Raw genomic sequence first — 27,850 nt, forward strand, 5'->3', positions numbered from 1 at the left:
AGCTGACGCTCCAATACTCTGGCCACCTGATGAGAAGAACTGACTCTTTGGAAAAGATCCTGATGCTGGAAAAGATTGAAGGCAGGAGGAGAAGGGGACAACAGAGGATGAGATGGTTGGATGGCATCACCAACTCTATGGACATGAGTTTTAGCAAATTCCAGGAGCTGGTGATGGACAGGGAGGCCTGGCGTGCTGCAGTCCATGGGGTTGCAAAAAGTCGGACACAACTGAGCGACTAAACAGAGTCTTTGTCCCAGCTTCTGCCTCTTCCTTCACCCAGTGCCCATAAGATCCTGAACTAAAGATCAGTGGTCTGTGGCCACGTACCAAGCCCTGCCTTCTCTGCCCACCATTCTGGCAGCTCTGAGCTCACGGGCCTGAGCCACTTACACACTGCCTCAGCAAATAGGGGCCGCCATGCAGGGTCCCAGATCTCTGGACCAGGATGGATCCATCTGACGGCACCCAAGACGCTGTCTCTGGTCTGGATACTGGCCCTTGGTACCCTGATTCCTGGTCAGGACAGACCAGCCTATATGGGAAGGTGAGCAAGGACAAGCCATGTCCTGGAGACCTGGCCCAAAGCCTGAGATCTGAAACCTGGGATCTGGCAAGTTTCTAGCTCCATGCTCACAGCTTCCCAGATAGTTTACTCATTGCCCGCATGGTGATTGCAATTCCATGGCATGTGGGACCTTTTACTATTCTGCTACCTCCTAACCTATCAGCCCCATAAAAGGGGCCAAGTTCACCCTGTAACCACTGTACTGGGCACAGCCCATGGCACACAATAGGTGCTCAGCAAAGAACTGTAGAGGAAGCAAAAGAATAAATGGGTAACTCCCCAGAAGAGAACGCAAAGCACCTGTAAATGGGTTTACAACTGTCGAGGCATGCCTAACTGTGGCCTCATCTCATTCTCAGTGCTTCCCAGGTGGCATAGTGGTCAAGAATCTGCCTGCCAATTCATGAGATGCAAGAGAAGCGAGTTCGGTCCCTGGGTGGGGAAGATCCCTGGAGAAGGAAATGGCAACCCACTCCAGTATTCTTCCCTGGAAAATCCCATGGACAGAGGAGCCTGGTGGGCTACAGCCCATGGGGCCATAGAGAGTCAAACATGACTGAGCAACTGATCGCGCGCACATGTTTCATTCTCCCCACCCGCCAGAGTAGGTACTATTATTACCCCACATTGCAGTGTATTTCTTTCCTAACACTCCAGTAACAAATTACTACGAACTTTGTGGCTGAAACAACACAGCTTTACGCTCCCACTGTTCTGCAGATCTGAAGTCATATGCAGGTCCCAGGCACTAGAGTCAGGTGTCTGCTGGGCTGCATCCCTTCTGGAGGCTCCAAGGAGAATCCCATTTCCTTGCCTTTTCCAGAGTTTGGAAGCTCCCCGAATTCTTTGGTTCATGGTCCACTGCCTCCATCTTCAAAGTGGACAATGTCCCATTACTCTGACTGAAGTGAGAAGAGGTTCTCATCCTTTAAGGATGTAATCCTGTGATTACATTGAGACCACCAGGATAATCCAGAATAATGTCCCCATCTCAAGGTCTGTAATCTTAATCACACCTGCAAAGTCCTTTTTCCAATGCAAGATAACATACTCACAGATTCCAAGGATTAGAGCCTGAATATCTTGGGGATGGAAGGGAGAGGTTTTATCCAGCCTAGCACACACAGATTTAAAATCAGAGGTGAATTAACCTACCTACCACTCCCAGCTTTTGACAAATGAAGTGGATTCAAAACCAAGTTTTTGGGGCTGCAGAATCTGAGCTGTCTCGCCCTTTGTTGCCAATGCAAATACCCAGGGTCTCCAGATGACTTTTTAGGAGCCAGAAATGTAGGACACACCACCCCGGCCCCCTTTAAGAGTAGATAAAGAATCTGCCTGCAATGCAGGAGACCCAGCTTCAATTCCCTCGGTTGGGAAGATCCCCTGGAGAAGGGAATGGCTATCCACTCCAGTATTCTTGCCTGGGAAAACCCCATGGACAGAGGAACCTGGCAGGCTACAGTCCATGGAGCCGAAAAGAGTTGGACACGACTGAGCAGCTAACACTTTAGCACACACTTTATTTAAAAAAAAAAAAAAAAAATAGTGCTTGTCTAGACAGTGGGAGCACGTGGGAAAACTTATTTCCCTTTATTGTCATTGTTTTAATATAAATACAGTTGCTCCTTGAACAAAGTAGGTCCAGTAGAGAGGAAAATCTTCACCTAACTTTCACCCTCCAGTCGCAGTTCCACATCCGGGGATTCAACCAATTAAGACGCATGTGGTGTGTATTCAGTGAAAAAAATCCGCGTGTGAGTGGACTTGCGCAGTTCAAACCCGTGTTTTTCAAGGGTCAACCGGGCATCGTTTTCAACCAGAGGCAGACAGTATTAATCCATGCTACTGGCGGGAACTAGGCAAGTGGGCCTGACGCTTCCATTTTTTGTTAATGGAGTTTATCTCTGCAATTAAACAAATGGCCAGCAGATGGCGTGCGGGGCTCACAGCTGGCTTCTCACCCCCGGATCGTCCCTTTCCTGGGGTTGCAAGGGTGGGAGATGTGAAAGAGGTCCTCCCTTCTCTTCTCCAAAACTCGTTCTAGGAGAAGATGCCCAGAGGGGTCCCAGCAGCGCAAGGCAAGAGCACAAAGCTCAGGGACTCACTCAGCTTCAAGGCAGCCAGCTTGAGGGCCTGTGCGCCCCATCCTCTGAGGCAGTTGCAGGCTCGGATCTCAAACCTGCATGCCTTGAATGAGAGGGTCAGTCCTGGCTGCAAGATAGCAGAAAGAAGGAGCAGCTGGTTTACCGGACCCTTAAGATGGTCCCTTACATAGTTTTAAAGTGTTAAAAAGTAAAGCGGTTAAAGTGTCTGCCTGCAATGGGGAAGACCTGGGTTCGGTCGAGAAGATTCCCTGGAGAAGGAAATGGCAACCCACTGCAGTATTCTTGCCTGGGGAATCCCATGGACGCAGGAGCCCACAGGGTCGCAAAGAGTCGACACGACTGAGCGACTTCACTTTCGCTCACTTTCACTTTACATACTTTTACACACATGTGTTATTTTATCTCATCTTTCCTGAGGCCCTTTAGGGGGATAAGCATTAAAATTAGTGACTTGTTGGGAATTCCCTGAGGGTCCAGTGATTAGGACTGGGTGCTTTCACTTCCTGGGGCAGGTTCAATACCTGGTCCTGGAGGAACTAAGATCTTGCAAGCTGCACAGCAGGTGTGGCCAAAACCAACAGCAACATAGTAACTTGCTGGGGGATAGTAGCCATGCCTGCATCATTTTTTAATCTCTTCAAATTCCAACAAAAATAAGCAAGGCAAATTAGCAAAAACAAAACTCACCGATATCAGTCACTTCAGAATTAGGTGCCAAAGGTATCCCCCCGCCCCTTAGAAAACACTGAAAGAATTTAACTAGGGGAGCACAGCCCCCAGTAGCTACCTGCGTGTTATCAGATGTCCTGAGGTTCCCCACACACACACACACCCCAGGCTTTTCTAGCTCAGCCTCTGGCCTTTGGCATCCCACCTGTTGCCAGCAGAGGGGAGCAACGGGGTGTCTGAGGGGCCTGACAAGAGGACCAGCCCCAAAGAGCCAGCATGTATTCAGTGGAGGGCGTGGAGGGACAATTCGAGTCTGGGAGGGGCCTGGCCCACCCCCTAGTGAGAGTGAGAGCCCTCAGGAAGGACTGTGAACTCTCGAAACTGCTTGGTTCCCTTCCCAGACAAGGTTCCTCACTGCAGAGAAAATGCCTTGGAGCGGGATCAAAACAGGCAGATTGACTAAGATAATCAAGAGAAAGGAAGGATATTCAGATCTAAGAGATGGAGCTAGGAGACCTCAGAAAGCAGGCCACCACGTCTGTACATTACATGCAGACAAGAGGAGGGGGTGACCTTGAAGTTAGAGATGCATCCTGAACATCAGCTCCAAGCTCAGGAAAACTTGCTATGTCGTTGTCTAGTCCCTAAGTCATGTCCAACTCTGCAATCCCATGGAGTGCAGCCCGCCAGGCTCCTCTGTCCATGGGATTTCCCAGGCAAGAGTCCAGGGGATCGTCCCCGCTCAAGGAGCGAACCTGAGCCTCCTGCATTGGCACATGGATTGTTTATCACTGAACCACCCGAGAAGCCCTCAGGAAAACTTAATTTCACATAAAAATGAGCAATAGAGAATCTGGAGGTCAGATCTCATACAAAATTAACTTAGGCAAAAGAATAATCAGGAGCCAATAGCATTCCTAAAAATAGGATAAAGCCTACCAGTGACACATTTCTTCAGGACCGATCAAAACCATAACCTTCTAGTTCAAAATGACCTTAAAAACATCTTTAAATATCCAAGATGTGAACGAACTAGATAAACTAGCATTAGAGAGTTTTCATTAGAAAACAGAACTCCGGAACAAATTAGACATACAAAGGAAAGAACTTATTTTAGAAATGAAAGCTAAAATAGAAGAAACACAAGAGCAAATTAACCCAACCTTGAGATAATGCCAGAATAGAAAAAGGTGAAAAGGAAAGAATATTTTAAATCAACCAGAAATGAAGACAGAGGTTTTTTAAATATTCTAGAGAAAATGGCAAATATTAAAATTAGGTCAAGAAGTTCTACCATACAAGTAATAAAAGTTCCTGAAGAAGAAACCAAAGCAAGGAACAAATATTAAAAACAATTAATCAAGAACACCTACTGAAAATTTTTTAATTGAAATTACATGTTGAAGGAGCATACCGAATACCTGAAAATATCAACCCAAAATAATCAGACATATTCAAGACATTCTAATAAAATGACTGGACTTCAAGGAAAGAGAAAAAAGCCCTTCAGGCTTCTCAGTTCAGTTCAGTCGCTCACTCGAGTGCGACTCTTTGCAACCCCATGGACTGCAGCACGCCAGGCTTCCCTGTCCATCACCAGCTTCCAAAGTTTGCTAAAACTCATGTCCATCAAGTCAGTGATGCCATCCAACCATCTCATTCTCTGTCGTCCCCTTCTCCTCCCGCCTTCAATCTTTCCCAGCATCAGGGTCTTTTCCAGTGAGTCAGTACTTCACATCAGGTGGCCAAAGTATTGGAGTTTCAGCTTCAGCATCAGTCCTTCCAATGAATATTCAGGACTGATTTTCTTTAGGATTGACTGGTTTAATCTCCTTGCAGTCTAACGGACTCTCAAGAGTCTTCTCCAATACCACAGTTCAAAGGCATCAATTCTTCAGCGCTCAGCTTAGGTAATAATAGCAGTTGACTTATAAAGAAAAAATATTTAATTATTGTCAGGTTTTTCAAGAATAATGCTGGGGACTTCCTTAACTGGTCCAGTGGTTAAGAATCACTCCTTAACCTCAGAAGTGATAACTCCTTAAGGATCCTTCCAATGCAGAAGGTACAAGTTCCATCTCTGATTGGGGAGCTAAGATCCCATATGCCTCATGGCCAAAACAAAACATAAAGCAAAACAGTAACAAATTCAATGAAGACATTTTTTAGAATTTTTTAAAAAATACTTGTCAATGATTGTAACCCATCAGATATGTTAAAATCTTAGAGTTCACAATGACATTGAAAAGGAGTTCATTGGTCCTCTCCTCTGGAGAATAATAAAGAAACAATTCATTTCCTTGTAAACTGGTGAACAAAGGGAAAGAAGTAAACCTGTGCCCTGCCTCTCCTAGATGACCTGTATCCCTGAGCATCAAAGAGTAAATAAGGGGACGCAGCCCTTTCTAAAAGTCTCTTTCCCTGTAGCCTGGTGCTCTGATGACCTAGAGGGGTGGGATGGGGTGGGAGGGAGGTTCAAGAGGAAGGGGATATGTGTATACCTATGGCTGATTCATGTTGATGTATGGCAGAAAGCAACACAATATTGTAAAGCCATTATCCTCCAATTAAAAATAAATAAAAGTATCTTGCCAGTTGATAAATGTAAAGAAAGACTAGGACTGGGATGTTGGCACATTCAGCCCCAATGAATTCAGGGACTGTGATAAGACCATGCGTGCTACGTCAGTTCAGTCGTGTCCGACTCTGCGACCCCCATGGGTTTTAGCCCAACAGGCAAGAACACTGGAGTGGGTTGCCATGCCCTCCTCCAGGGGATCTTCTGGACCCAGGGATCAAACCCGCCTCTTACATCTCCTGCATTGGCCGGGGCGGGGGCAGGGGGGTCCTCTACCACTCACGCCACCTGGCAAGACCATCCACTGCTACGAAAACAGAAAGAGCAGCCAACACTGTGTCACCAGAGGAAAGCACGCAGGCTCCCTGAGGAGCTGGCCCGAGGGATCGAACCCAGATCTGGTCAAGCCTCTGGATCCAGCTGCCGACTTCCAAAAGCACAGAGGACAGAAGGCCACTCTGAATGGTGTTTTGCAGATGAAGTCAGCCAAGTCCATCCTGTGGGAAGCTCTATGAGGCAAATGGTGTTCCTTCCCAAATAGCTTGTAAGGAAAAGAAAGGGTCCAGGGACACCTCTAGATTAAAGGAAACTTTAAAGATGCATCTTTTGTTTTTTAACAGACAAGTCTAAACAATCATATCTACGGATACACACTCACGTGATAAAGTATTGCAAGAAGATGATTACTGGGGCCTCCCTGGTGGCTCAGTGGTAAAGCATTTGCCTGCCAGTGCAGAAAACAGGGGTTCAATCCCCGATCCGGGAGGATCTCACGTGGTGAAGAACAACGAAGTCCGTGTCTCACAACTACCGAGCTTGTGCTCTAGAGCCCATGGTCTGAACCAAGAGAGGCCACCAAATAAAGCCCACACACTGCAACTAGAGATAGGAGCCCCCACTAGATGCAACTAGAGACAAGCCCAAGCAGCGACAAAGACCCAGCACAGCCAGAAATAAATAAAATTACCCCCCCCAAAAAAAAAAGTTGGAGGAGAGAAGATCTCCCTTTCTCTAAAATAAAAGCAGGGAGGGTATCAATCACATCAAGAAAGAGCTCTTGGGACTTCCTGTGAGCCAGTGGCTACTACTGAGCCTGCGCTCTAGAGCCTGGGGACCCCAGCGGCTGAAGCCCGTGTGCCCTAGAGCCTGTGTTCCACTAGAGAAGGAACCACAATGGAAAGTGTGCACACCACAACTCGAGGGTAGCCCCCGCTCGCTGCGACTAGAGAAGAGTGTGAGCCGCAGTGAAGATCCAGCACAGTCAAAAATAAATAAACTTTTGAAAAAAGAAAGAAAATGATGACTATAATAGTCAGGCTATGTGTTCATTTCAGGGGAATGAGAGAGCTTAGATTTGAGAGGAAAACCTGGAGAGTGTTGAGGGGAGAGGAGTGCTTGCGCAGTTCTCTTTATTAACTTGGGATGTAGTTATAAAGATATTTGCCATAAGATGACTCATCAAGCCATACGTTTATTGTGTGTGGTTTTCTGTACCTGTGTTCATTTCATAATAAAGGTTTTTTTTTAAGATTGAAATAAATGATTGAATGAACCACCCTAGGAGGTCTCACGGTTCTCTTTTGACAGATGACAGAGGGACAACTCAAGAGAGGGACGAAGTTTGCCTAAAGCCATGCAGCTGCTAAGCCGTCCAGCTGGGCTAGAAACCCATGTGAGACTCATCTGTTCTTTCAACAAACAGTTGCTGACACCTGCTGAGCTGGTTGTTGGGCAAAGAGCTGAGTCAAAACAGTCTGGCTTCAGATCCACCTGTCCTGCACGGGAGGGACGCGGGAGGTAGGTGTAAGGGACACACGTCAATCTCAATACCCAGCTGGGTGTGGTCACAGCTCCCACCCAGGGCCCCTCCCCTCTGCAGGACCCACGTGGTGCCTCAGAAACTGTGCCCACACAGCTTTTCTCAGCGCAGACTCTGGACGTGGAAATGACCTCACCTGACCACCTGATGAAGTTTCGCTTCTGTTTCTCATCACCTTCCCAGGGTGTTCTGTCCCCTGGAGAGGAGAGAGGATGTGGGAAAGGGTCCTGGCCTCAAACTAAAAGGTCAGCTCGAAACCCTCCCTTCTTATCCCTCCTGGGGGAGGGACCAAAGGTTTGGGGCGGCTGGGGTGATGATGAACCGGTGCCATCAGCTCTGCAGGCTAGAGCCCCTCGCTTATCTGCCTTGGGACCTATCACTCCAGCATTTGACACTCATTCTCATAGAGAGCAGGGCTTCCCTGGTGACTCAGGCAGCAAAGAATCTGCCAGCAATGCAGGAGACCCAGGTTCAATCTCTGCGTCAGGAAGAACCCCTGGAGAAGGGAATGGCTACCCACTCCAGTATTCTCATCTGGGGAACTCCATGGACAGAGGAGCCAGATGGTCTACAGTCCATGGGGTTTCAAAGAGTCGTACGGGACTGAGCGACTAACACACACACACACACTTAGGGAAAGCAGGAGCACATTATGTTTGTTGAATGACTACATGAATGGAATTGCTGTGTCATTGTTTATCTATTTCACACAGAGTCCAAGGCTCAATCAACACTTTTGAAATATACCATCCACTTTGAAGAAGTAAAGTACACTTGAAACCTTAAATATATATATATATATATATATATATATATATATACACCATCCGTAGGACTTCCCTGTAGCTCAAACGGTAAAGCATCTGCCTACAGTTCGGGAGACCCGGCTTCGATCCCTGGGTCAGGAAGATCCTCTGGAGAAGGAAATGGCAACCCACTCCAGTACTCTTGCCTGGAAAATCCCATGGATGGAGGAGCGCAGTAGGCTACAGTCCACGGGGTGGCAAAGAGTCGGACACAACTGAGCGACTTCACTTCACTTTACTTCATAGCATCCATAGACCCGCAAACATAGAAGACAAACTCTATGGTTCCTGGAGAAAGAGGGAGGGATAGATCAGGCATTCAGGACTGACATATAAACACACTACTATGAATAAAATAGATAGCCAATAAGGACCTACCGTATAGCAGAGGGAACTATACTCAATGTTTTGAAATAGCCTGTAAGGGAAAAAACATCTGAGTGTGTGCGCGTGCGTGTGTGTGTGTGTGTGTGTGTATCATGTACATATGACTGAATCATTTTTCTATACACCTGAAATTATCACAACATTGCAAGTCAACTATACTTCAATTAAATATATATATATATATGTCTATATGCTCTTTCACTCTCAAATGGGGGTTATGATAATGCTTACCCCTAGAGTCACTGAGAGACTGAACCAGTTAATAAATGTTGGATTGGCTGGTATCTATTTTTGGCTGCACAGGGTCTTGATCACTGCCCGTGGGGTTTCTGTAGTTGCGGAGCAGGATCTTCTCTCCCGTTTTGGTGCTTGGGCTTCTCTTGTTGCACGGGTTCTAGATGCATGGGCTCAGCAGGTGCAGCTTTCAGGCTCCAGTTCACGTGGGTTTCAGTAGCTGTAGCACACGAGCTTAGTTGCCCAGAAGTATGTGGGCTCGTTAGTTCCCGGACTAAGAATCGAACCCATGTCTCCTGCATTCCCAGGCAGATTCTTAATCACTGGACCACCAGGAAAGTTCCACCTCTTTTCTCTATGTTGTTGAGTACATTTGGCCAGATGAGGAAAAGTCTACAGGGCATATTTCAAATGCTGCGCGTGTGTGTGCACGCCCGTGTATTTGGGGGCTGTATTAGTTTTCTGTTGCTACTATAATAACTTAACTACTGGGACAATGACGTCATAGTCCTGCAGGTCAGAGCTGGACTGAAACCAAGGTGTTGGCAGACCTCTGTCCCTCCTGGAGGCTCTTGGGTAAAAACTCTTCCAGTCTTGCTTCTTCCAGTCTCTGGTAGCTGCCTGCATTCCAGACGGCCTTGTCTGTCTTTAAGCCAGCAATTATATCACAGGGTTTTGCTTCCTGTTCTCACATCGTCTCTTTGACGCTGCCCTCCTCTTATCAGAACCTTGTGATTTCACTGAGCTCACCTGGATAATCCCGGATAATCTCCCAATCTCAAGATCCTTAATCACACCAGGGAAATCTCTTTTGCATGTGAGATAACAGATTCACAGGTTGCAGAGATTAGGACAGCACCATCTTGTTGGGGCTCAGAGGGCATTATTCTGCCTCGCCCAGGGACCTAGTGTTGTAAACCTAGGACGCTGACTCCCCTGCTTTCAGCTCTACCCACTGGGGTGGGGGGAATTTGGAACCTAGGAAACAGCCCTCTTCTCAATCCAAAGAAATCTTGGGAAAATGTCCCATCAGAAGACAAAGAAAAGTGGACTTTCCTGGTGGTCCAGTGGTTAAGAATCCTTCCAAAGCAGTGGGTTCGAGCCCTGGTCAGGGAACTAAGTTCCCACCTGCCACAGGGCAATGAAGTTGCGTGCAAGACACAACCAGAGAGAAGCCCACCACCACCACCACAATAAAGATACCGTGTGCCACAAGTAAGACCCGACACAGCCAAATAGATAAATAAATATTTAAAAGAAGAAGACAAAAAAGCGAAGCATCCTTCAGGATCCCTCTAGAGTTTGTGAAGTTGCTCAGTCGTGTCCAACTCTTTTCGACCCCATGGACTAGCCTACAGGGCTCCTCCCTCCATGGAATTCTCCAGGCAAGAGTACTGGAGTGGGTTGCCATTTCCTTCTCCAGGGGATTTTCCCAACTCAGGAATCGAACCCAGGTCTCCTGCATTCCAGGCAGACGCTTTAACCTCTGAGCCACTGTCAAGAAATTATGTTCATCTCCCTGGGGTTCCAACATACCCCTGTGATACCAGCCAAGGGGACAGCCAAGGGTAAGGGACAGTGGCCAGCATTAAGCTTCTCCTGCTGGGGATATCCAGGCCAGGAAAGACTTCCCTTCTGTGCTCACTTACGATTAAAACAATTCTTTCTTTTCCAAATGAAATGGCCCAAAGAAGCAATGGCCCAGGGATCATTTTGAAAGCTGTCTTCCAGCTCTGCAGGAAGTATGAACCAGATCGAAACAAACAAACAATGAAAGCCCTGAATGTCCAGGGTCCCAGATTCACGTCTCCCCTGTCCCCCACCCCGCACTTTCTTGGACTTGCTGGCTCTGGGTCTAGATTCTGAGTCGCAGAGACGGCGCAGGAAGGAGGAGGCAGGAGACCTTCTAGCCCCCAGTCTGCGCAAACCACCACAGCTGGGACCCATCAAGCATGCCTCCTGTAAAAATGGTTCTTTTAGCTGGAAGTCATAAATCTCCTCTTGTTTTAGTGACAGCTTGATTGTTGCCTTTGCTTTTGGGAGACTCACACATAGGAAGTGGTCAACCTTCACAGTCACAAGGGGGAAGTCAGTCAAATGCCAAGATCAGAATCTGGTCTGTTAATCCCCCGGCAGGATTGTGGAGAGGAGGTCATGCTGGGGACTGGAGACTCCACCGAGATCTCACAAACCCAGAGCATCACCAAGCCTCGTGCCCAGGAGCAGTCCTGTCCCCACCCGTAGCTTTAGCATGTTTCTGCTCCAAACCGACTCGGCTGGTCCCAGCATTTAATTCTCAAAGGCAACCTGTTACTCTCATGTTCGTGTTCCTGAAATGGCCATCTCGCTGTATCCCTCAAGAAATGATAGACAATTCAGGAGTAAAAAAGTTTTAAAAATATATATATAAGAAGGTAAAGAAATAGAGTCAGAAGAGAAGTGAGAGAAGGGAAGATGAGAGCAACCAGGGGTGAGGTTAGCGCAGACAGCCCAGCTCAGAGTCCAGGGCACTGGAAATCGTGGCCCGCAGATATGATTCAGCTTCTTAGCAGCCATGGTGAAGAGGGAAACAAGATCCAGCATGTGACTCATAAGGCCTGTGTCGGCTAAAAAGCAAAACCATTCCCTTCCCCCTCCAAGGAAAAGGCTTATTTCTAGTACAATGATGTGGAAGAAATTTATTCTGGGAACCCATGGAGAGGCCGCTGTGGACAGAATGAATGAACACTGTCCCCAGGAAGATCCTAACAGTAAATCCAGCAACCGGTTTCCTAAGGCTGTTTCTTATAACTCTTCTTTTTTAAAATATAAACTTATTTATTTTAATTAGAGGTTAATTACTTTACAATAACTCTTCTTTTAAAAAAAAATATTTATTAATTTATTTGGCTGTACCAGGTCTTAATTGCAGCACACGGAATCTTGGATCTTCACTGCAGTATGCAGGATTTTTAGTTGCAGCTTGTGAACTCTTAGTTGCATCTTGTGGGATCTAGTTCCCTGAGGAGGGATGGAACCGTAGGCCGCTGCATTGGGAGCGCAGACTCTTAGTCCCTGGACCACCATGGAAGTCTCCAAGTAAACCTTCTTGATGAAGGCCCAGAGTATAAGGCTGAACGCCAGTTTAGTAAAAACAGTGAATTCCTGGGGAATCCTCCAAGGTTAAATGCTACAAAATACCTGTTCAGATAGAGATTACGAAGAATTAGCAGTTAAGTGGTGGAAGTGGTCCATAATGAGTGTGTGCAATTGGGAGATATGCACATTTTTACCTCTGTGCTTCCTGCAAGTTGACAGCTGGATCCAGAGGTTTGATCAGATTTGAATTCAATCCCTTTGCCTCGATTCTCGATGGGTTTGTGAAACACAAAACACTGACGAGTATGCATGTATGTGCTCAGTCGCGTCCAACTCTTTGTGACCCCATGGACGGTAGCCCACCAGGCTCCTCTGTCCATGGGATTTTCCCAGGCAAGAATATGGAGCAGGTTGCCATTTCATTCTCCATGCTGATGAGTTTGAACCATCAACAAATACACACAGAAATATGGATGATTTCATCAACGTGACATTGAGCAAAAGAAACCAGACACCAAAATATACGTACTGTATGATTTCAAACACAGGAGACCCTTGAACAATGCAAGGGTTCAGTTCAGTTCAGTTCAGTCACTCAGCCGTGTCCGACCCCTCTTTGCGACCCCATGAATCGCAGCACACCAGGCCTCCCTGTCCATCACCAACTCCCGGAGTTCACTCAGACTCACGCCCATCGAGTCAGTGATGCCATCCAGCCATCTCATCCTCGGTCGTCCCCTTCTCCTCCTGTCCCCAATCCCTCCCAGCATCAGAGTCTTTTCCAATGAGTCAACTCTTCGCATGAGGTGGCCAAAGTACTGGAGTTTCAGCTTTAGCATCATTCCTTAGTGGGTGTCAAGTCCCAGACAGTCAAAATTCCCTGTACAGCTCTGTCTGCTCCAAAGGACAAGGAAAGACAAAGGAATTGATAAAGAACTCACCCAAGGGCAGGAAGTTGAAAGAGTTTGGATAGAATCAGAACTCAAGTCTTAGTTTTTTGTTTGGTTTGGGGGCTTTCTTTGCTTTTGTTTCTTTATTTATTTGACTGTACTGGGACTTAGTTGCAGCACTCAAGATTCTTTTTTTTTTTTTTTTTTTAGTTGGACCATGCAGGATCTATGTTGCAGCATGCAACATCTTTAGTTGTAATTGTGATTGCTAATCGTGTACAAATTCTTCCCCACTCTTTGTTAATTTAAAGATTTAGAAATACATGTGCTATATTTATTGAAAAAAATCCACATATGTGGATCCAAGCAGTTCAGACCTGTGTTGTTCAAGGGTCAACTGTATATAGAAGTATAAATACAGATAAAACTGATATAAGCTGCCAGGAGTCAGGATGGTGGTAAACCTTGGGAGGTTGTGGCTGGTAGGGTGTGAGAGACACTGGCAGAGTGTTGATTACCTGGATGTGTTTCATCTGTGAAAATCCTTATGCTATGGGCACTTTTTTCAATGTATGTTACACTTCAATAAAAAGTTTTTTTAAGTGGTATCAAGGCATTATAGTACGAAATTTAAATTAGGGGTACTGTTTGGGAGTTGCTGACGGACAGGGAGGCCTGGCGTGCTGCAGTCCATGGGGTCGCAAAGAGTCAAACACGACTGAGCAACTGAACTGAACTGAACTGTTTGGGAGGGCAGGGCTTTAGGTTGTGACCAGGGTTAGAGCTCATTCCAAGACTAGAAAGCAGGATAAGCATCAGCGTGGGCATAAGCTCAAGACCCAAGTCTTCAGATTGATCAAGAATCCATCTTCAGCATGACCCCTGCCATTCCAGGGTCTGACCACTTGGTGTCTCCACTCGACAAATTGCTAAGTGAGTAGCAGACAGAACAGAGACATCTAGACCCATAACATCCCTGAGCTGGAATTAGGTTGGGAATGACTAACAGGAAACGTCAGAGGATGAATCTGAGTGGAACAGAGCTGGCCCACTTGGGGCTGGGGTCCAAGCCCTGCAGAACAGTGGGCAGCAGAGGGGACCACGGAAGCGACATCAGCTCAGAACCCCCAGCTTTGTCCCCAATCTCAAGTCAGAATTATTTCATTCATTCATTCCTACAGTGTTTAATGAACTCCTGAACCAGACACTGAGAATCCAAAGGGGGCAGATGGCCCACAGTCCCTGTCTTCACAGAACTCACATCAACCTCACACCTCCTCTCTCCCTGCCTAGCGTCCATGGCTCCTTCTAAGCCCAGAAGAACCACCCATATTAGAATCCAGAAGGCAATGGCACCCCACTCCAGTACTCTTGCCTGGAAAATCCCGTGGGTGGAGGAGCCTGGTAGGCTGCAGTCCGTGGGGTCGCTAAGAGTCGGACACGACTGAGCGACTTCACTTTCACTTTTCACTTTCATGTATTGGAGAAGAAAATGGCAACCCACTCCAGTGTTCTTGCCTGGAGAATCCCAGGGACGGGGGAGCCTGGTGGGCTGCCGTCTATGGGGTCGCACAGAGTCGGACATGACTGAAGCGACTTAGCTATGAAACAGCAGGGAGATCAAACCAATCAATCCTAAAGGAAATCAACCCTGAATATTCAGCCTGATGCTGAAGCTGAAGCTCCAATACTTTGGCTACCTGATGGGAAGAGCCACTCGCTGGAAAAGACCCTCGTGCTGGAAAAGATTGAAGGCAGGAGGAGAAAGAGATGACAGAGGATGAGATGGTTGGATGGCATCACCGACTCAATGGACATGAATTTGAACAAATTCTAGGAGATAATAAAGGAGGGAAGGCTGGCATGCTGCAGTTCGTGGGAGCACAAAGAGTCGGACACGACTGAGCGACTGAACAGCAACAATCCAACCTGGTCCTCAGATAGGACCCCTCGCCCTTCTTGTTTGTTGTCTGTCTTCCCCACCAGATGGACAGTCAAAGGGCACGGGCCTCATTTGTCGTCTCGACCCTGGTGTTCTCCAGGCCTGGCCCAGAGTAGATGACCAATCGCTGTCGAATGGAAGTGGGATAGCAATGAGGTGGTCACATCATCCCTGCAGGAACAAGCAGAGCAGGGGGCTTCCTCTGAGTCTGGGGCTCCGGGCTCCTAGACCTTGCAATTTTGCAAGAAGCCTCTGATGAGGCTTTTTGTGGAGTGGGCATGATCACGTGAGTAGGACTGAGAGCTGGAGGTTTTAGGGCCGGGAGGGTTGCAGGGGAACAGAGAACCAGAGCCGTGCTGTCAGCCCAGTTCACAGCCCCTGGGGCAGTTCCACTTCCCCTTTTTTCAAAAGCAAACACGGTGGAGGAAGGAAGGGGCCAGCTTCCACAGCACCCTTTGATAGGCCCGGGACCTGGTGACAGGAACAGGAAATATGAGCCAGCAGAGATTAAGTAGGAACCAGCTGGGGGTTGCCCTGCCTGCCTCCACCTGCAGGCAATCCCCCAGCCACCTCCATCCAGCCTTGGCACAGGATGAAGGGCAAATACGTCAGCTGAGTCTGGGCCTACTAGGACCCTGAGAAAGAGACTTGGGGGATGAAACAGGGCATAGCTTTGGGGAGACAGGCTGGAAGGAAAGGGATGAAGAGCAGGAGCTGCAAGCAGGAGCTCCCTGGAGGAGGGAGGAGGGTGGGGAGCTTAAGACATGGATTTGGATGGCCAAGTGGTTCTGGGCGGCTAGCCTGGACCTTCAGAGAGCCAGTTTTGCCCCGTTTCAGGGGGCATCAGAAATGGGGGTACTATGATGAGACTTTCAGCACCAGGGTCTACTGCCCCAGGGCCATCCAAATTAAGTCTCCACATATGCTGTTCCACTGGAGTGTAGAGTAGATCAGTACTATTCAATAGAACTTTCTGCAATGAATCAGTTGTTTTATAGCTAGGTTGTTCAATACGGCGGCCACTAATCACATAGGCCAGTAGCTACCGTATTGGACAGCACAGCTCCAGGCTCCTGTGTAAGGTGAACAAAGCCACTTCCCACTATTTCTTTTTACCCCTCCCCATCGTTCCCATTCTCTTGAATCCTACTTTTCTTATGCCTCAAGTTACTCAGTCAAAATTATGTTGTCACGGGTACAAATTTCACAGGCCATAAACTCATACGAAACAAATACGCAAAATAATTGATTTTTCCGTCGACGAGTGGAACATCTGTCTCAAGTACCCACCCTCTGGTAGAGGTTTACTGTCGACGCTGCTGCTGCTGAGTCGCTTCAGTCGTGTCTGACTCTGCGACCCCACAGACGGCAGCCCACCAGGCTCCTCCGCCATCCCTGGGATTCTTCAGGCAAGAACGCTGGAGTGGGCTGCCGTTTCCTTCTCCAATGCATGAAAGTGAAAAGTGAAAGTGAAGTCGCTTGGTCATGCCCGACTCTCAGCGATCCCATGGACTGCAGCCTACCAGCTCCTCCGTCCATGGGATTTTCCAGGCAAGAGTACTGGAGTGGAGTGCCATTGCCTAAATTCAGGTTAAATGCAGTCAAGTGGGGACTTCCCTGGTGGTCCTGTGATTAAGAGTTCACTTGCCAATGGAGGAGACACGGCTTCAATCTCTGGTCAGGGAAGATCCCACATGCCTGAGAGCGACTAAGCCAGACTAGTGAAATCCGTGTGCCTAGAGGCAGCACTCCGCAAGATAAGTTACGGCAATGAAGGGTAGCCTCCGCTCGCTGCAACTAGAGAAAGCCCACGTGCAGCAACAAAGACCCAGAGCAGCCAAAAATAAATAAGTAAATGCAGTCAAGTGACGGTTTCCTTCTTCTTTTTCCTCGGAATACATGCAAATCCATATCCTTTATTGAATCTCTTCTTTGAGCTCCAAACTTCATCTCTGGATTCTACTATTCCTACATCTCCCGCAGGGGCAAGTGAAGCAGGCATAGAATCTCTTCTCAAAGACTCATTCCAGCATCTAGTGTTACATACCATCCTCCCTGCCCACATACTCCTGCACTTCCCACCCCTTATAACATTTACTGAACACCTCCTTTGGGCCAGGCATATTCTAAGCACTTTAAACCTTTAGCCTGTTTAGTCTTCCCAAAAACTCTCTGAGGGAAATGCTGTTAATATTCTCATTCTGCAGATGAGAAACTGGAGCACAGAGAGGTCCTCTGAAAAAGCTCACACAGAAGGTATTCTTCGGCTAGAACTTCAAAAGCCAGTACTACATAGGATTGCATCCCCCAGCAATCCTACTTCTAGGAATCCATCCCAAAAATATGCTGCCGAAAGCCTGACAGTAATTACGCACAAGACTTTTTGTTATTATACTCTTTGTAATAGCAGATGGCTGGAAACTCCCCAAACGTCCCTCAACAGGGGGTTAAGTGAAAATATCGTGGTACATTTACCTGATGCAGTACTATGCAGCTGTGAAAAGGGAATGAGTTGTCTCTACACATTATAATAGGGTGAATTTCAGAATATATCATTAAAGGCTTAGAGACATATTGTTAAAGACAGGCTGAGAACTTCAGAACATATTTACAGAAAGAAGTGAATGCAGTATGCTATCAGTTATTTAAGAAAGAGGGGATATAAATATATATACACATATATGCTTATATTTCTTAAAATCAAAGAAGAGAGAATCTCCTGGCAGTCGAGTCATACAGGCTCCATGCTTACACTGCTGTGGGTCCAGTTTTAGTCCTTGGCCAGGGAACTAAGATCCCACAAGGCTCGTGGTGCAATCAAAAAATTAATTAGTTAAAAATTAAAGAAGAAAACAAACAAACAAAAAACACTTTAACAAACAATTACCTCTCAAAAGAAATACATATGGCATGCTACCAGCTATGTAAGAAAGAGGATATAGGTACACATATACACTTACAGTCTTTAAAATTAAAGGAGGAAGTACAAAAATAAAAATTTTTAAAAATGAATACCTATGACAGAGGGAAAGACCAGAGTGGAGGGAATAGATATAGACTCTAGACTTACCTGAGTATACTTTATTTTGAAGATTTGGCTGTAGAACTATATCACTCTTCTACATAATTATTAAAGCAAAACTGAATTTCAAACAAAGTAATCCCTAAAACTTAAAATCAAAATGAAACAGATGTATCAAACTAGGAATTAAATTGATAGTGGAATCACTCACAGAAGAATCATTTCAAATAATTTTGATATGTTAATTTGACTATACATTCTTGGATTATGCATAAATTTAGTGTTATTGCCATTAGAAACCCAGACTCTCAGTATAAGGGAAAAGAAATATAAATATAAAACTGAGCAAGTTAAGCAAAGACTCTGTAATCTAAATTAAATTTGAATTTATCAGTGTGAACTCAAGACCTCTTAAATTTTTTTTATCTCTATCCACTGAAAAGACCTGGAAACAATTACCAATGGAGTAGCTATGAGCATGCCTAGAGGAAAGATTGTGAAAGATCTAAATATCATTTCCCAAGAATCAAGGCTCTTTGGAGAAATGGCCAATTCCAGATCTGGTGCAAAAAAAAAAGTGTACAGGATGATCCCAGAACATCTTGCTATTCCAGAAAGCAAATAAGCTAGAAGGTCATGTCAAAAGGACTCAGAATCAATTTGAAGAGATTCTGTCTGGCTAAAGATGAGACAATTTGAGTATGAATAAGGTTTAAAATCAACACATTTAAAGTCCTTAAGTTCATAATGATACACACAAAAAAAGAAGAAAATCTCGTTGGATTCTCTTTGAGCATGTTAGGGAAGCAAGTCAACATTTTGAAAGTTGGTAAATAAAAAGAAAGAATCAGTATTTTTTTTTCTACTTTTCCTGTATGAACTGAATCTCATTGTAATCAACTAGTTCGTTAGAGGAAGTTTCTATCGATAGATGTATTTCTGCTAATAGGTGAAAAAAAAATTAAGAATTAGAGTTTTAGACTTCCCTGGTGGTCCAGTGATTGACTCTGTGTTTCCACTTCAGGGTGCTTGGGTTCAATCCGTGGTTGGGGAACTAAGATCCCGCATGCCACATGGTATAAACAAAAAAAAATTGTTTTTTAATTAGAATTTTGCATTTGGGGTTTTGCAGCCTTCAACAACCAAAACAATAGGTTGAGGCCATGATCATCAATGGCTCGGAATGTCACTGAAAGAGAGATAAATACATATTCATGGTGTGCTTCCTGGTGGAGGTGTGCAGCATCACCTGTGAGGTATTCCTGCTAAAAAAACATCTAACCTGACTCTGTTAAGATACTAGTCACATCATATAAAGGGATACATTAAATGACACCACAGGGACGCGATCAGCAAAACCCACACTGTAGAAAAGTCTACGAGACAAATACTTCATTTCTTCAATAAATAGATTGAAGAAAAAGGGGTTATCTCTCCAAGTCCTATTTTACTTCCCACTCTTACACAAAAATAGAGAGACATTGGAAGAGCCCATACATTGAAAGAGTCTTAAGAGACATATCATTCAATGCAATCTACAGACCTTGTTTGGATCTTGATCAAACAAATACATCATATGTTTTCAAATAACACGGCAATTGGACATATTTGAACCCTGAAGGGATACTTGACAGTGTTAAGAATGTGTTGTTGATTTTGTAGGTGCAATAATGGTATTACAGTTACATGCTGAAAGTTCTTATCTTTAAAGAGACACAAGGAAATGTTTACAGATGAAATGATATATACAGTAGGTGATATTTGCATAAACTCATACAATGGAGGAGGGGGAGAGGTGGGCATATAGGAAGTTCACCCATGAGTTAGTAACTGTTGAAGCTGGGTGATGGGTATGCGGAGGTTCATTACTTTATTCTATTTTTGTATACACTTAAAATTTTCTATAATAGGCACTTCCCTGGTGGTCCAGTGGCTAAGACTCTACTCTTCCAATGCCGGGGGGCCTGGGTTTGATCCCTGGTCGGGGAACTAGATCCCACAAGCCACAACTAAAGAGCTTGCATGCCACAACGAAGATCCTCCAACTAAGACCCGGCACAGCCAAATTGATAAATAAATATATATTCTTAAATTTCTATAATAAAAAATCTTGAGGAAAAAAAGCTAACACTAATTGTTTTGTAGTGTTTCTGCATTTCTGCTACAAAAACCACCTCTGAGGCCAAAGGTACTCGTCTGAACCTGAGAAACATAATGGGTTATAAGGCTGTGAAGAAGGAGGAGGAGGAGGAAGAGAAGGAGGGGGAGGGCAGAGGAGGAGAAGAAGGAAAGAAATACATTGATTAATGCTTCAGTCTATTTTTTTTTAATTGGGGAGAAGTTTACATGACATTACATGAGCTACTTCAAAGTGTAAGTTCACTCAGTACTTTCATCATGCTGAACACCCGTCATCTCTGTCAAGTTCCAAAACATTTCCACTCCCCCAAAATGATCCCCGCCCCCGACCCCGGCCCAGCCCTCTCCTGGACACCACCTGTCTGCTTTCAGTCTCTATGGATTTGCCTGTTCTGGATATTTCATATACATGGAATCAGAGAACAGTTTCATTTCAAACTGTGTTCAACCACATGTGTACTGACCTCTATTGTGTACCAGGCACCAGCTCAGCTCTAGAGATAAGATGATGAAGATGGATACATGACCCCAACCTTCATGGGGCATGAGACCATTGTGCAAACAAATACAATTAACTCTCTAATTACAAATGTGCAAATGCTGCAGAATTGAAAAACTGAATCTCCAAGGAAGGTAAAACAAAGGAGTGGGCCGTGAGGATCTGATCTGGTGAATGAGGGAGGGCTTCTCTGAAGAGGTGACATTTTAACTGAGCCCTGGGGAATTCCCTGGCTGTCCAGTGGTTAGGACTCTGCCCTTTCACTACTGAGGGCCTGGGTTCCGCTCCTGGTCAGGGAACTAAGATCCCACAAGCTGTGCGCCGTGGCCAAGAAAATATTTAAAATGTAAATAAAGTGAGCCCTACAGAATGACCAGGGATGGATGAACCAGCGGAGGACGGACAGATCTTCCTAGCCACATCAGAGGGTAGACACTGGAAGCCTTAAACAGAGGGGTCGTGAAACTTGACTTGTTTGATTTTGTGAGTTTTTTTTTAATTAACTGAAGTCCATAGTTTACACCAGGGTTCACTCTTTGTGTTGTATATTAATAGTTCTGAGTTTTGACAAATGTCTGAGGACAAGAGTTCACCATTACAGTATCATACAGAAAGTTTCACTGCTCTAAAAATATCCTGTGCTTGATCTTTCTTTTCTCTCCAGTCCCTCCCTGACCTCAATTGATCTTTTTACTGTCCCTATAGTTTTGCCTTTTCCAGAAGTTGGGCTCATATAATATGTAGCCTATTCAGATTGGCTTATTTCGGTTAGCAATATGCATTTACAGTTCTTCCATGTTTTTTCATGGCTTGATAGCTCATTCTTTTGTATGCGGGGGGGAGTAAATATACATAACATAAAATTTACCATTTTAAACATTTCTAAGTATGCAGTTCAGCAGAATTAAGTATTTTCACATTGTTGTGCAACCATTCCACCCAAAGCTTAGCTCATTCTTCATTACTCAATACTATTTCATTGTACAGATGAACCAGGGTTTGTTTTTAAATAAGACCACTGGCTTCCATGTAGAGGACTGATTGGAGAAACATTAAGAATGCAGGCAGGGAAGCTGGGGAGGAGGCTAATGCTGTGGTCCAAGCAAGAGAGGATAGTGGCTTCTACTGGGGTGGTCTCAGAGGAGGTGGAAAGAAGTGGACAAATACTAATATGAGATCACGAGAGGGTGGAATTGTCAGGATTTGAAGATAGATTGAATGTGGGGTTTCCGGGAGAGGGAAGAGTTAAGGATGAAATCCAGCCTCGTAGCTTGGGGGACTGGGCAAGTAAGTAGGTGGTGGTGCCATTGACTGAGATGAGGAAATGAAAAAGGAAGGATGGATTTAGGAGAAGATCACAGATTCAGCTTTGGATTTGATATTCTGAAGCGTCTGAGAGATGTCCAAGTGGAGATGTGAAGTCACCCATTGAATACATGCGCCTCAGACCCCTTTCCCCTTTCTTATCAAACAATCCATCCCACTGACCTTAATTCTATTCCTAAACAGGCCACATTTCCTCCAGCCTCAGGACCATGGCTTTGCTGTTCCCTTTGCCCAGAACATCTTCCCTGAGATGGCCATATAGCTAGGTCCTTCTGAACACTCAGATCTCAGGTCAAATAGCATCTAATCAAACAATCTTTCCTTGAACCCAAGTTAAGTCAGCCAGAAGGAGTGAGTGAGAGATCCACATGGACCAGATTTTGCTACAACGATGCTGTAGCAAAAAAAAAAAAAGAAAAAGAAACCACTTCCTTGCCATGGGGATGATTTCGAAATGTATAGAAATATCCAATCAGTATGTTCTGTAACAGGACCTGACATAGTGTTCTAGGTCAATTATACTTCAGAAACAAACTCTTAGAAAAAGATATCAGATTTGTGGTTACGAGAGGAAAGGGGTGAATGAATTGGATAGAGGTGGTCAAAAGGTACAAACTTCCAGTTATAAGATAAATAAGTACTAGGGATGTGATGTACAACATGATAAATATAATTAACACAGCTAGATGTTATGTATGAACGTTGTTAAGTGCTCTCATCATAAAGAAAAATTTTTTTCTATTTCTTTAATTTTGCATCTGTATAAGATGATGGATATTCACTAAACTTGCAGTGGTCATCATTTCATGGAAGTATGTAGGTCAAATCATTATGCTGTTTACCTTAAACCTATCCAGTGCGTGTGTGCGTGCTAAGTCTCTTCAGTCGTGTCTGACTCTGTGCAACGCTATGGACTGTAGCCTGCCAAGCTCCACTGTCCATGAAATTCTCCAGGCAAGAATACTGGAGTGGGTTGCCAGTATTGCTCCAGGAGCCCTTCCCAACCCAGAGATGGAACCCACAGTCCCCTGCTTCTCCTGCACTGCAGGCGAGTTCTTCACCACCAGCGCCACCTTCAAAGCCCAAATGTATACAGAGCTATCTGTCAATTATATCTCAATAAAGCTGGAAGAAGAAGAAAAATAGCAGCTTCTACAAACTGAGTGCTTACAAAAGTAAGCATTCATTTCTCACCCAGGGGTCTGCAAGTCAGTTTGGGGTTCATCGCAGCTCTCCTAGGCTGGGCTCCAGGCCGTGGGGTGTGTGCCCCATGTATCTTCTCATTCTGAATCCAGGCTGAAGCAGCCCCCACTGTCTGAGACTCATGGTTCTCACGACGAGTGCCAGCTGCTCAAGAAGGGGAAATGGAGACAGCATCACTTCCACACACATTCTTTTGGCCAATGCAAGTCACATGGCTAATTCCAATGTCAACACAGTGAGGAAGTATATTCCTCCCATAGTGAAGAGGGCTGGGGAAAGTAAATATTTGCTGAACAATAATACAATCTACCACTGGACTCAATTTTTTTTTTTCCAGATAGCTATGTTTATTGAGTAATCCTCCCACATGCTTATGAAATACCATCTTCTATGGATGGATGGATGGATGAATGGATGGATGGATGGATGGGGGAATGTGCCTTTCAAGGCGGGAAGATTCTCCTCCTTCTTCAGATGAGAAACCTGGGGAAAGAGAAGCAACTTGCCTGAGGTCACAGAAGCCACCCGTGTCCAGCCCAGCCTGGCTGGCTCCTTCAGCTCAGTTCTCTACACACAGTAAGTGAGTGATAGGGGTTGAGGGGGTGGGGAGGGGTTGGGTGCTATTCTCTGGGCAGCGGGGCCACAGCTCCCATTCTGCCCCCTCATGAAGGCTTGGTTGACTTGCACATAATCGAGATCAAGCACACTGGAGGATCTCCTTGCTGAAATTTAATCTCAGGACTCACTCCGAAGCCAGGTGGGAACTTGATTCGTCATTTCCGGGTCTCAGAGTCCTGAAGGCTAATTGTATGCCTCGGGTGTGAGTCATCGGTGGCTTTAACTGCTGATTAAGTGTTCCATGAAATTCTGCATCCTAGCCCAACAATGCCCACCCTAAGGTACAGTCAGTCATCTAGACTGATACCAGAGTGGGACACACAGCAGAGCTCAAATACCAGGCACAGAAAATCTGGAAGGACATTCCTCAGATAAACGGTGCGTGTCTTAGATAAACAGTGAACCTTCTTTCAAAGCAGGATTACTCAGGACTTTAGCCTGATATCTGTGTGTAACGTTTGAACAGTTCACAGTGAACATACAAGTGGCTTCTGCCATCAGGGAGGCAAAAGACGTCTGGAAATATTTTCAAGTTCATACTAGCGTGCAAAAAGCAATCCCTCGCAGGATGGTTGGGAAACTCCCGAAAATCTTCCTTCAGGATCCTCCTCCCACACATTATCAGAAACTCGTTTTCAGAAACACTGAGTCAATCCCCAACCACTCCTGCAGTCAGCACACCAGTGGGTACCTACCACACGCCAAGGGCTGAGTGAGCCACCAGGGTGACGGGTGACAGGCTGGGGAGCAGGTGGGGCGGAAGTCCACGAGGTCTGAATCCATATGCAGCTGACACGAAAGGAATCGGCCCCTGGGCCAGACACTGTGCGAAGTGTTCCACATGGATTATCACATTTAATCCGCACGACAAGTCTATGTGGTCAGAGCTATTATTATCGTGTTTTACAGCTGTGGAAACTGCGGTACGGAGAGGCGAAGGAACTTGCCCAAGGTCACAGAATGAGCAGATGGCGGAACTGACTTTCAATTCCAGGGTCTGTGCTCTTAACCGGCTACACCCCACGCTGCCTCCCCGTAGGAACCTGCCTGAATTCCACAGGCAGGAAATTGTAGAGTCAGAATTGAAACCAAACAAGTTTCAGCAGCAGCCTCCAGAAAAACTTGCCTCTCATTGATAAGGTATCCCTCTCCCTTCCAGCCCTCCCTGTTTCTGGAGCCATCGCCAGCACGCTGGGTGACATGGGTGGCTTCCCTGAACCTCATTTCCCATGGCTGAAAATGACAGGATTACGGCAGCTGGAGAAGCTTGTGGGAGAGGACAAGTCCTCCCCTGGACTGTGGGAGGCTCTCAGTTTAGATATATCTGTGTACTTGCTGCTTTCCAGGAGCTCGGCGCAGTTGGCCAAGTGGGCACGGGAGCGAGTCTATTCCGTGAGCTCTGTGATGGAGAGGTGCGTTAGGTGCCCTGGGGCCAGAGGCCAGACACCAGCTGAAATGTCAAGCATTACGATGGATCCGGAAAACTCGGCTGAGGGAAAACTGGAATAAACAACCCCCAGGAGGAGAGGGGGAGGGGAGTCTGGTTCGTCATCTTTCCTGTTTTCCCAGCTGGCCCAGTCCCAAAACCTCTTCTTAATCTTGTCAAGATTTTGGCCTTCCGCCCCAGCAAGGAGACGCCAGGAGGCCCACAGCGAGCCAAGTCTTCAAGGAAGTGATGTCTTCTGTGGGTCAAGAAAAGGGAAGAGGCTTTCTGGGAGCCAGGAGAAGGCAGGGACTGAACCAGGGAAGCTTCCTCCTTTAGCCAGTGGAGTAATTGAGGCTTAGAACAGGGCAAGGTCTCTTGACTTGCTGATGGCAGGTTTGGGGCAGGTGGCCCCAGCTCCAGTTGCCCAGGACAGCATCTCCTCCACTGCAGAGCACTGACTGCCCTCTCCCTTCTCGCTCGAGGATAACCCAGGCAGGGGGAAGCTACCTACACTCCCTCTCCCCACAGCTTTTTCCAGTAACATCTCCCCATCAGTGCACTGGGGACTTTGAGAACAAAGATGTGGGTCCCGTGGGTACTGGAGGAGGAAGTGGTATCTGCAAAGCACTTGGTACATTTGACCATGTAGGAAATGGAACTGACAGACTCTCTGAAACAAAGAACCAAATCTCCCTAAGCACCTACTGCGAGCCTGTGCAAGGCCTGGCACATTCAACTCGATACATCATCTAATTATCACATTAACACTGGGAGGTAGATCACGGCCTCATTGTGCAGATGAGGCAGGAGATGTTTCCTGTGGACTCTACCTCCACCCCGTAGCTCTCTTCTGAGAACCACACCCAGCTGTCCACTTCATCTTGGGTATCCCCACTCTATGCACCACATTTCATTCCATCCTCCACTTGAACGACCCTAAATTCATCATCTTCCCCTCCCAAGGACTTCTGTTTTCCCATCACAGCCTCACCATTTAAAACCGGGGGACTTCCCCAGTGGTCCAGTGGTTAAGATTCTGTGCTTCCACTGCAGGACACACAAGTTCCAACCCGGGTAGGGAAACTAACATCCCGAATGCCTTGAGGCACAGCCAAAGAAATAAACAAATAAATAAAATTAAAACCAACATGGGATATCAACCCTGGCTCCACCCTCTCTGGGCTTTCCTGGTGGCTCAGTGGTAAAGAAGCCACCTGCCAATGCAGGAAACCTGAGTTCGATTCCTGGGTCAGGAAGATTCCCTGGAGGAGGAAACGGCAACCCACTCCACTATTCTTGCCTGGAGAACCCCAGAGACAGAAGGTGCCTGGTGGGCTATAGTCCAGGGGGTTGCAAAAGAGTCAAACATGATTTAGCAACTAACCAGCAGCAATAACAACCACTCTCTCATCTGGTCCCACCTTCAAGTAGGAGTCCCAGCCAGTGGTCCCATCTCTGACTCTTTTGCCAGATGCTGGATTTCCTTAATTCTGGGGTTTGTAGAATAGTTTCCAGACTTCTCACTCCTCGATGACTCCAACAGTTTCCGAGTAGACATCCTGCCTGTATTTTATCTCTACACTCATATCTACGCCCCATCCAAATACCTATTCTTTCTAAAAATTCAGTTCTTCCTAATCTCACCTAGCTGAAAACCCTTCAGTGGTGTCTCACTGCTCTCAGGAGAAACTCCTTACCAGGGCTTACACGCATGCATGCTAAGTTGCTTCAGTTGTGTGCCACTCCTTGCGACTTCATGGACTGTAGTCCGCCAGGCTCCTCTGCTCATGGGATTCTCCAGGCAAGAATATTGGAGTAGATTGCCATGTCTTTCTCCTTCTCCAGGGAATCTTCCTGACCCAGGGCTTACCAGGCCTCCAAAAATCTTGACCCTGGCTGCCCTCTCTGGTCTCATGTTGGGTCACTACCTACCCTCTCTTCCCCACCTCCCACATCAGACATTCTGGAATACTCAGTTTGTCTTTCTCTTCCAGGGCTGAGCTCATGCTATTTTCTCTGCCTTCCCCTGTCTAACTCCTGTTCATCTTTCACGTCTCAGTTTAGTCACCACTTCCTGACCAGCCTGTCTTGAAGCTTTGTGAGCTGCCCCTTCAGTGAATTCCCAGGGTCACCCTGTACTTCCTCCACTGGGCTGCAAACCCTCTCCCTGTCCCATGCCCCTCTTTCAGCCCACAGAGCCTGCACAGCATGGCAGGATGTTGAAGTAGCACCCTCCAATGGAAACATAATGCATGCCACATGCATAACTCGGTATTTTCTAATAGTCACATTTTAAAAAGCGAAATAGAAAAAGATGAAATTAACTTTTTAAAGAGTTTTTTTTCTTGATGAGGACCATTTTTTAAATCTTTCTTGAATTTGTTACCATACTATTTCTGTTTTATGTTTTGTTTCTCTGGCCACGAGGCACGTGGGAATCTTAGCTCCCTGACCGGGGATCAAACTGGCATTGCCTGAATTGGAAGGTGAAGCTTTTACCACTGGACCACCAGGGAAGTCCCTGATGAAGTTAATTTT

The 27,850-nt window shown here is 46.1% G+C and overlaps 2 long non-coding RNA genes across 2 annotated transcripts; both read right to left on the reverse strand.

Moving 5' to 3' along the window:
- Positions 1-2,132: 2,132 nt before the first annotated feature.
- On the reverse strand, positions 2,133-23,431 carry LOC132657574 (uncharacterized). The gene is made up of 2 exons (XR_009595969.1): positions 23,260-23,431; positions 2,133-8,836 (listed from the first exon to the last, which is right to left on the reverse strand). It is a non-coding gene; the product is annotated as an uncharacterized LOC132657574 (long non-coding RNA).
- A 159-nt stretch (positions 23,432-23,590) lies between these two features.
- LOC132657573 (uncharacterized) lies at positions 23,591-27,442 on the reverse strand. Its single transcript, XR_009595968.1, has 3 exons — positions 27,010-27,442; positions 24,582-25,568; positions 23,591-23,751 (listed from the first exon to the last, which is right to left on the reverse strand). It is a non-coding gene; the product is annotated as an uncharacterized LOC132657573 (long non-coding RNA).
- Positions 27,443-27,850: the final 408 nt, after the last annotated feature.

Source organism: Ovis aries, chromosome 13 (genome assembly GCF_016772045.2).
Source record: "Ovis aries strain OAR_USU_Benz2616 breed Rambouillet chromosome 13, ARS-UI_Ramb_v3.0, whole genome shotgun sequence".
NCBI classification, from domain to species: domain Eukaryota; kingdom Metazoa; phylum Chordata; class Mammalia; order Artiodactyla; family Bovidae; genus Ovis; species Ovis aries.